Below are 7,866 nucleotides of genomic sequence, written 5' to 3'. Positions count from 1 at the left end.
GATAATCAGCTGTTTGCTTGACGTTTATTCAGCTGTGTAAAACTATAACTTTAAACTCAGCAAAACCGATTTACCCAGGAACAAATAAAATACTAAAAAAAGCCAAACAATAACATTTTTCAGTTATCTAAGTGACTTATACATCATGTTTAACCTGAGTAGTGAAAGACGGCGGTGGGTTTGAAAACGATTTGCCCGGAGTCTGGTGTTCTCACTGGCTCTAGTGAAAAAATATTATTTATATCTATATCTATATCTATAGATATAGATATATATCTATAGAGATATATCTCTATAGAGATATCTATAGATATCTCTATCGATATCTATATCGATATAGATATCTCTATAGATATCTATATCTATATAGATATCTATATAGAGAGATAGAGAGAGATATATATCTATCGATAGATAGATATATATAGAGAGAGCGAGAGAGAGAGCGAGAGAGAGAGAGCGAGTGTTAAAGTCAACAGTGAATATAAATGCTAAAACTGAATATATTGCATAGTGTCCCCCCCCCCCCACCATTAACAAATGGTTCAGCCCATAGCAGGACCGGCTTTTTTCTTGTTTTCAGTAGCAAGCGATGCTTATGATTGTGCCAGAGCACATTTTGAACAACACCATGGGAATTTCGGATTTTGCACAGCTGGTTGGATGCTACACTCTGGAAATGGAAGGAAGGTGAGTGTTATTAACCCTCTGTGGTCCACAGACACGCTGCACCTCCAAATCATATGACTATTTTAAGCTGACATAGCAACAAGCTGCAGCCACGCCAAGTCTCTATTTCAGCCCACATTGAAAGTTCGGACTTCCAAGTTTTTTAATTTTAATTACAGGCCAGTAAATCCAGAGTTATGATAATATATATAAGCCACGCTTTTTTTCTAAATACTGTCGTCACGTTTTTGTGTGTGTGTGTTTTAAGCGTTTTCTAAGGACAGCGCGAAAACAGTAAAGAAAGGAAAAAATGCCACCTCTTTCCTATCGGTGGAAAAATGCACCATGTCGACCAATTAAAAAAAAAAAAAGTCAACATGTGGGATTTGGTTGTTTAGGAAGAGGGAAAAGTTTTGGGAGTGACGGTAACGGCAGCGAGACAGAGCGAGCGAGTGAGAGAGAGAGCGAGAGAGTTTTTAGATGTGGGAGATTTGTGACGTTTAGTGTGGAGTTTATACTTAGTGTGTTGTGTTGTCTTGTGTAGTTGTTCTGTTGTGTAGTCGTTTTGTTTTGTGTGTCAGTGAGGGCACTAATAAATGTCACTAAGGCACATTTGCAACTTAAACACTGTCACTAAGTAGAAAACCAGCGGAGTGATACACCTGCTGTTGTCAGGCCTGCAGGTTTATCCCTGTGCTGTTCTCCTCTGTCTTTTGGTGGACAAACTTTTTTTTTACTGGCACACATCATTTGTGGGGCATCTTATTGCGAAACCTGACTGTTCTCTCATTTTAGTTTTAGTAATATTTTTAAATGGTTGTAGAAAATGAAAAAAAAAACAGCAGGTGTATTGGCTGCATTTTTAGATAAATAGTTGTATATGTTTACAAAATGTACATTTTATATTTGCATTTCAAGTTATAAAAATTTACTCAACATGTCTGTGGGGGGTTTTTTACAGTAAAAAAATACTACTATGATTTTAAGTTCTTTGTGTGATTTCAGATCAGTGATACTAATGCAGTATGTCAGTGAAAAAAACAACTAAATTCAGTTGAGCTGAAAAGAATGATACCAAACAAGGCAAGAGGGAAAAAAATAAAATGAAACAATCTGAGGGTGAAATACAAACGTAAACTCAAAAGTAGTCAAAAATGTCCGGTTGTATTTCAGACCTCAGTGGGTTAATCCAACAAATCATGAAAAATTGGGTTTAAATTTATGTTCATGACAGTGCAGATTTCTGACATTTTGTGTAATTTAAGCTGTAAAAATGTGATTGTTTTCTAACAAAAAACAGTGTGAAATTTAAGTTAGACTTGTGTTTGTAAATGAACCGCCCCATGTTGTGTAGCTTTCTGGATTTTATATTTATTTGGCTACATATTTATTTATTATACAGGCTATACAGTACATAACATCAAAACTCACATGTTTTATGTAACTAAAGTGTGTAATTATGTGGGCTACAGACAATAATTAAGTTATAGACTATAACGCGTATACTTACTGCATTTGAATCATTTTAACCATATGTAACCACCTGCATATGTGTTTGGGGGGAAAAAATGGCTTTGATTTTGCCACCCTATTTGATTTCTTTGCCACCCTAAGAAAATTTCTCTAGATCCGCCCCTGATTGGGACACACCTTAAGTACAGTTTTTTTGTTTTAAGGCGTTTGTCCCGAAGTCGCGAAAGTATGACGTCAGAACATTCTGATTGGTCACTTGCAATGAACAACATTTAGTATGACGATCTGGGAACAACACCAAAACGACGACATCAGATCGTGCGTAATGTGTTTGTGAAATGAATAAATGTTATTGACTGAGCAGATAATGAACAACTGTGTTCTAGCAGCTGCAGTTTCAGCGCGCTAACACACGCACTCCTTTTATCACTTAAATAGAAATGAGGCTGTAGAAGTTTGGTGCATGCAGAAAAACAGCTGCAGGGCCAATGAAAAGACTTTTCTGCTCCAACTTTCTGCCAGCAAACGCTCAACTTCTCCCAGCATGCTGAGCTAATGATTAGTTGGTGTTTTCTCCAAACACTCTCTCACTCTTCTCTCAACGTGTTCACAATAAACTGTGAACAGACACCGAGGAGAGCAGCAGAAGACCTCATTCAGGAGCTAAACTCAACATGAACTGAACTCACAGTAAAGTTAGCTCGGTGCTTACCTTTAGATGAGCCCACAAACCGAGAGAAACTCCGTGATGAAGCTGGAACTCTTTCCAAACACAGCAAACAGATCAGGGAGCAGAGACCCACGTGGTTCACGCTGATCTCAGCTACGATCCAGGAGACAAGGGTGGGCAGATCGATGCACGTATCGATCCAAACGTTGGTAGTGGTATATGATCGATACTTCAGTTTTTTTCTTTCCTCTAAGGTCACTACTTCACTCCCGCTTCATGAAAAAAGCAGCTCTTTCTGCTCGACTACTCTGCTACTTTGCTCCGCCCCCTTCTGCCTGGTCTGCTTTAAATCGTTGCTGTGCGGTTACGTGACTTTGAAACTACATTTGGACTACAGAGATGGGGGAAAGCCCAGATGGAGGAGAATCGTGTGGAGATATTTTACTGCTGGGCAGATCGATGCAGATATCGATCCAAACGTTGGTAGTGGTATATGATCGATACTTTAGTTCGTCTCTCTCCTCTAAGTTCAATCCTTTACTCCCGTTTCGCGTATAAACAGTGGGCGTTTATCAATATGCGTACTTGTGCGTACTTGCGTTCTCGTGTACTCGTGAAACGTCATCAGTCGGAGACCAAGTACTGTTCCAATTCGAAGTAGGCATCACGCCGAGAACGCGAAAAAGTCCCGGATGTGTTCTCGATCCACCCATTTTATCGAGCATGCATCGGTGTAGACTTGGGACAGCTATATATCCCAGAATGCATTTCGTCCAAAACTCAACAGCGGACTCCCGGCACATCGTCCCCCCCCCACCCCCCGCTCGCGGACTTGAGAATTGAGAAACATCCCACGAGTCCGTGCTCGCGTTCTCGGCAGGTACGTACTCCCGTGCGTTCTCGGGGGGTACGTACTCACCGAGAACGCGAGTACGTACTCGCGTACTTGGGCATTGATAAACGGCCAATGTCACTGCCCGATCCGTACCGGAAACCCGATAAGTACCCCGCATGCGCGAAAGGTGTCTACTTCCGGTCGAAGCGTTTTACGAGAGTTACGGGTCAGAGTATCTGTTAAGATGTTAACAATAATAAGTTCCTCTTAAAATGTTTCCAATAATGAAACATTTCAATATAATTTAGACAAAAACGAAAAATAAAAAGATAGTTACGGATCAGGACTCCCCGATCCTTACTGCGCATGTGCAGATGTTTTCTTCTTCTTCTGTTTTGTTTAATGGCAGTTTACTCCCAGTGTACGAGGATACCGCACCCTGCTGACCGAGCGAATGATCCGTATTGTAAACTGAATTAGCGTCATTATAAATGCGTGTGAAATTTGATTTAGTGATAGTCGAGTGTGTTTATGCTTGTCTGTGTGGAGAGGATTGTTGGAATAGTGATGATGATCTCCGCTATCACTGTCAATTGTCAGTAAACACTTAATCTGGCTCATTAATTTTCACGTGACATATTACAATTTTTATTTATATACACAATAGGCTATATTTTGATATGAAAGCTGAAAATGCACCATCATAATACAGCAGATATTTTTAATTTTTACTACATATTCTAGGAATGTTTTTCTAATAATAAAATATGATATATTCTTGCACTAAAGACAATGTGGCAATGTCATCACCTAAAATCGCTTTACTTTCTATTTTTGTATTAGATTTTTTTTGGTTTGCCACTTTGACTTGAATTAACTTTCTTCTTTGTAACCACAAAATTAACAGTGTTGCAAAATTAATGTTTGACAATATTTTTAAATGGGTATTCTTAGGTTAACCATTTGTTAAATTGAGATTTGACTACACTCATTTGTATATATCCATATCAAATTACGCAGGACTACTTTATAATTTTGACAGGTTTACTGTAACAATCCTGAAAACAAACAACATATTTCAAGAACATGAGCAATAGATACAGGTAGATTTATTTCATAAATGTAATTTAAGGAACTAAATTAAACAACATTAAACAAAACACAGCTCATTATGACTTCTTGGCTAGTACGCAGTAACAAAGAACTCCACCGAGGCCAGGCCACAGAGGGCAAAAGAAATTAAACAAACAATAAAAAGAAATCGGTGATAACCAATAACACAAGAGTTAGCAAAAACTGTCACAAATGAAAACGGGTATCAGAACATGAACCAATATGTGGGGGAACCACAAATGGGGAACCCTGGTACAAATTAGTAAAAATGCACACACAGGAGAAAAATCAACGAAAAACGTACCGGCAAGCAACGCAGCAGGTTGACTTGTGGATCCTTCCAGGTGGCCACGACGTAGAGGTCAGCAATGTGAACATCTTTTCCCTAAAGGAAACACACACACACACACACACACAAAAACCCAAAATCAATACACAACAACCATTAATGGCTTTAACAAAGAAAAAATGTACCAGTACAACAGATTACATGTCTTTGTGCAGCTTCCCCCACAATCTTCAGACAAGCATTCCCAATCTGAAAGAAACAGCAAAAAGCAACAGAATACGGTTTCAGTCACTATTCTTAAAATCTTGCATTACATCCTATTTTCTTTGTGGTACATTAGCTAAAGTAACAAGATATACTTAGAGTAGATTCCATGGACTGTTCCAAACCCAGGCTCCAAAAGTCTTCCCAAGTCAGGCAGATATTGTCTTCCTTCACTAGGAGTTCTCCTGGAGGTCGGTTTTAGTCCAAAACATATTTGAGCTAAATGAAAAGAGCACATCATGTGAATTTGCTTCAAAATATTATATAAAAATAATAAAGAAAAAGAATGAAAGGGAAAATACTAAATAAGGCTGGAATTACTCTCATGCTTCAACAATTCTATAACCATCAACGACTTTGACTTATAAAGGTTTAACGTGACTGCACAGAAATGGGCCTCATCAGACTGGACTGAAGAGGGTCCAAGTCTTTCTGCCACTTTGCTCCTGGACTGGCATACTGATGATCAATCTGCCATTCAGGAGTCCCATATGAGTGGTCCAGGAGAAACTTCCTCTCAGTTGGTGGATCTGATAATATGCAAATATGTGGCATGACATACAAACTTTAAACCATTTTTAACATTAAATCTAAATGTAATTGCGACTACTTATTGCATGTCATACTCTTACTTTTTGAACTGTGGTAGTTCCTCAGCCTGGACACGTTTACCTTCTGGCAAGTTGCTCCCTTCACAATAGTGGCCACCCCCTTTGGCGTGATGCTGGCCACAGTGTACGGTCCTTGGCTTTGGATCAATAATGCATCTCCAGTGCGTCGTCTCTTTGGATCACCTGACAAAAGAACATCATCACCTGCTTGAACAACACACTGTCTTACCTGCTTCCTTTTCTGTGTTCCAAAGGTCTTCTTCTGGGTGTCCTGTGCCCTCTCAATGTTGCGAAGAACCTACAAAAAATGAAGATGAAATTGGTGAACAGGCCTTAAGATGTACCTTGTCATCTAATCACATGAGCCAAGGTGTGAAAGCGGGTGTGGGTCCTAATCAGCTAGAGTTTTGGGTGAGCTCATTGTGAAACCTGGCCCCATGCTACCATGTGATTTCCTGAGGTCAGATGGTCCAGGATGTGAGTGGGCGTTAAGGCGTCTGGGAAGGGATCTCAAAACTGGATTATAGATGGCAGACAGTTGGTGTCGTAAACCACCGCCTCTGTTCAAAGATGGTCGCTCACAGTGGACGTAAATGGCCTCTTTCACTCCTCTTTCAAACCATCTGTCCTCTCTGTCCAAAATGTGAACGTTGGCATCCTCGAAAGAGTGACCTTTGTCCTTTAGATGCAGATGAACTGCTGAGTCTTGTCCTGTGGAGGTGGCTCTTCTATGTTGTGCCATGCGCTTGTGAAGTAGCTTTTTGGTTTCTCCGATGTAGAGGTTTCTCTAGGACCCACACCCGCTTTCACACCCTGGCTCATGTGATTAGGTAGAGGATCATCAGGGGGTCCTTTGTCCCCCTTTGGGGGGAAAACTCCCACTAGGTTTAAATCGGGGACTCTCCACCATTGACCCTTAGAACTGAAGAAGCTTCTCGGATGAGAGGTGAAACGTCTTCAAGCAACTCAAGAAGTCCAGACGCTTTTCTTTCCAAGCTCCTTAGTCTCGAGTGGGCCCCAGGTTTTATTGCACCTTCATAGGAAGTAAGTTGTAAAGTGTGTCATGGTCCCTGTGCCTCGCTGGTCGACCTTCTATTAGGCAATATGTTTGTGGGGTTTTTTTTGCTCTCTCCCTCCTCCCTCTCCCCCTCTCGCTCTTGCCGCGGTGACGCTCATTGCGGGCTCCCGCTGCTGGCCCACACACCTGCTCTCATCACCGCACCGGCTGCTGATCCCAGCTGATTGCTGCACTACTTAAGATGGCAGGTCTACGCTAGTCTTCGCTGGATCGTTGAGCTATCAGCGTCAGTCAACTTGTGCATCTGCAAACCTGAATCTTGAAAGCCTTTTGTGATTATCCTGCTAACCTGCCCTTTTGTGTTTAGATCGTTTCTGGAACCTGATCCTGAGAGCAGTGACTGAGGAGGAGGACTTGGAGCTTTTGTACAGAAAGTGTGGAGCACCTTTTCCCCTAACCCTGTTTCCCACGGCGACCTGGACCCCCTTTCCCCTGCACATTGTATATAGCCACTTGGTGATTGTGTTCGCTATAAATAAACGCACTGCTCTTCACTTAAAGGAAAACCCTGGCCTGCGCCTGAGTCTCTTTCAGAAACCTTATCAAAGTAAAAGGCGTCTGGATATCCTGCTGTTAGGGAAGTGATGGGGGTCACTACTTTCCTTAGAGCGGGAGGGTGGCCAACATGTGAGAGGTGTAGAATGTCTTTCTGTGTGTGTGTGTGTGTGTGTGTGTGTGTGTATAACGTGAAAGCACAGCTGCCATCATCAGAGACTGCTTGGGAGTTGGACCATTGTCTCTCCATATTTCAAAATGATATTAACACCCCTATTATTTTGACACTCCAAGATGGCGCCGAGTATAGCAGCCTCTTCCTGTTAAAAGGGAGTTTTTCCTTCCCACTGTCGCCAAAGTGCTTGCTCA

At 41.2% G+C, this 7,866-nt stretch overlaps 1 protein-coding gene and 1 long non-coding RNA gene across 3 annotated transcripts in view; both read right to left on the bottom strand.

Moving 5' to 3' along the window:
* LOC102082456 (uncharacterized) overlaps positions 1-2,915 on the bottom strand; it is a 34,395-nt gene extending 31,480 nt beyond the window's left edge. For both annotated transcript variants that reach the window (XR_267461.3, XM_019356715.2), the window contains exon 1: positions 2,855-2,915. The gene's annotated coding sequence lies outside the window, so the exon portion shown is untranslated. The remainder of the gene's footprint in view (positions 1-2,854) is intronic.
* Positions 2,916-3,732: 817 nt separating this feature from the next.
* LOC102082395 (uncharacterized) lies at positions 3,733-6,345 on the bottom strand. The gene is made up of 5 exons (XR_002058233.2): positions 6,325-6,345; positions 6,154-6,222; positions 5,417-5,532; positions 5,251-5,302; positions 3,733-5,145 (listed from the first exon to the last, which is right to left on the bottom strand). It is a non-coding gene; the product is annotated as an uncharacterized LOC102082395 (long non-coding RNA).
* Between the last annotated feature and the right edge of the window lie 1,521 nt (positions 6,346-7,866).

Source organism: Oreochromis niloticus, linkage group LG9 (assembly GCF_001858045.2).
Source record: "Oreochromis niloticus isolate F11D_XX linkage group LG9, O_niloticus_UMD_NMBU, whole genome shotgun sequence".
Lineage (NCBI taxonomy): Eukaryota > Metazoa > Chordata > Actinopteri > Cichliformes > Cichlidae > Oreochromis > Oreochromis niloticus.
The sequence above is the reverse complement of the archived record's forward strand: the minus strand, read 5'-3'. Positions and strand labels throughout refer to the sequence as shown.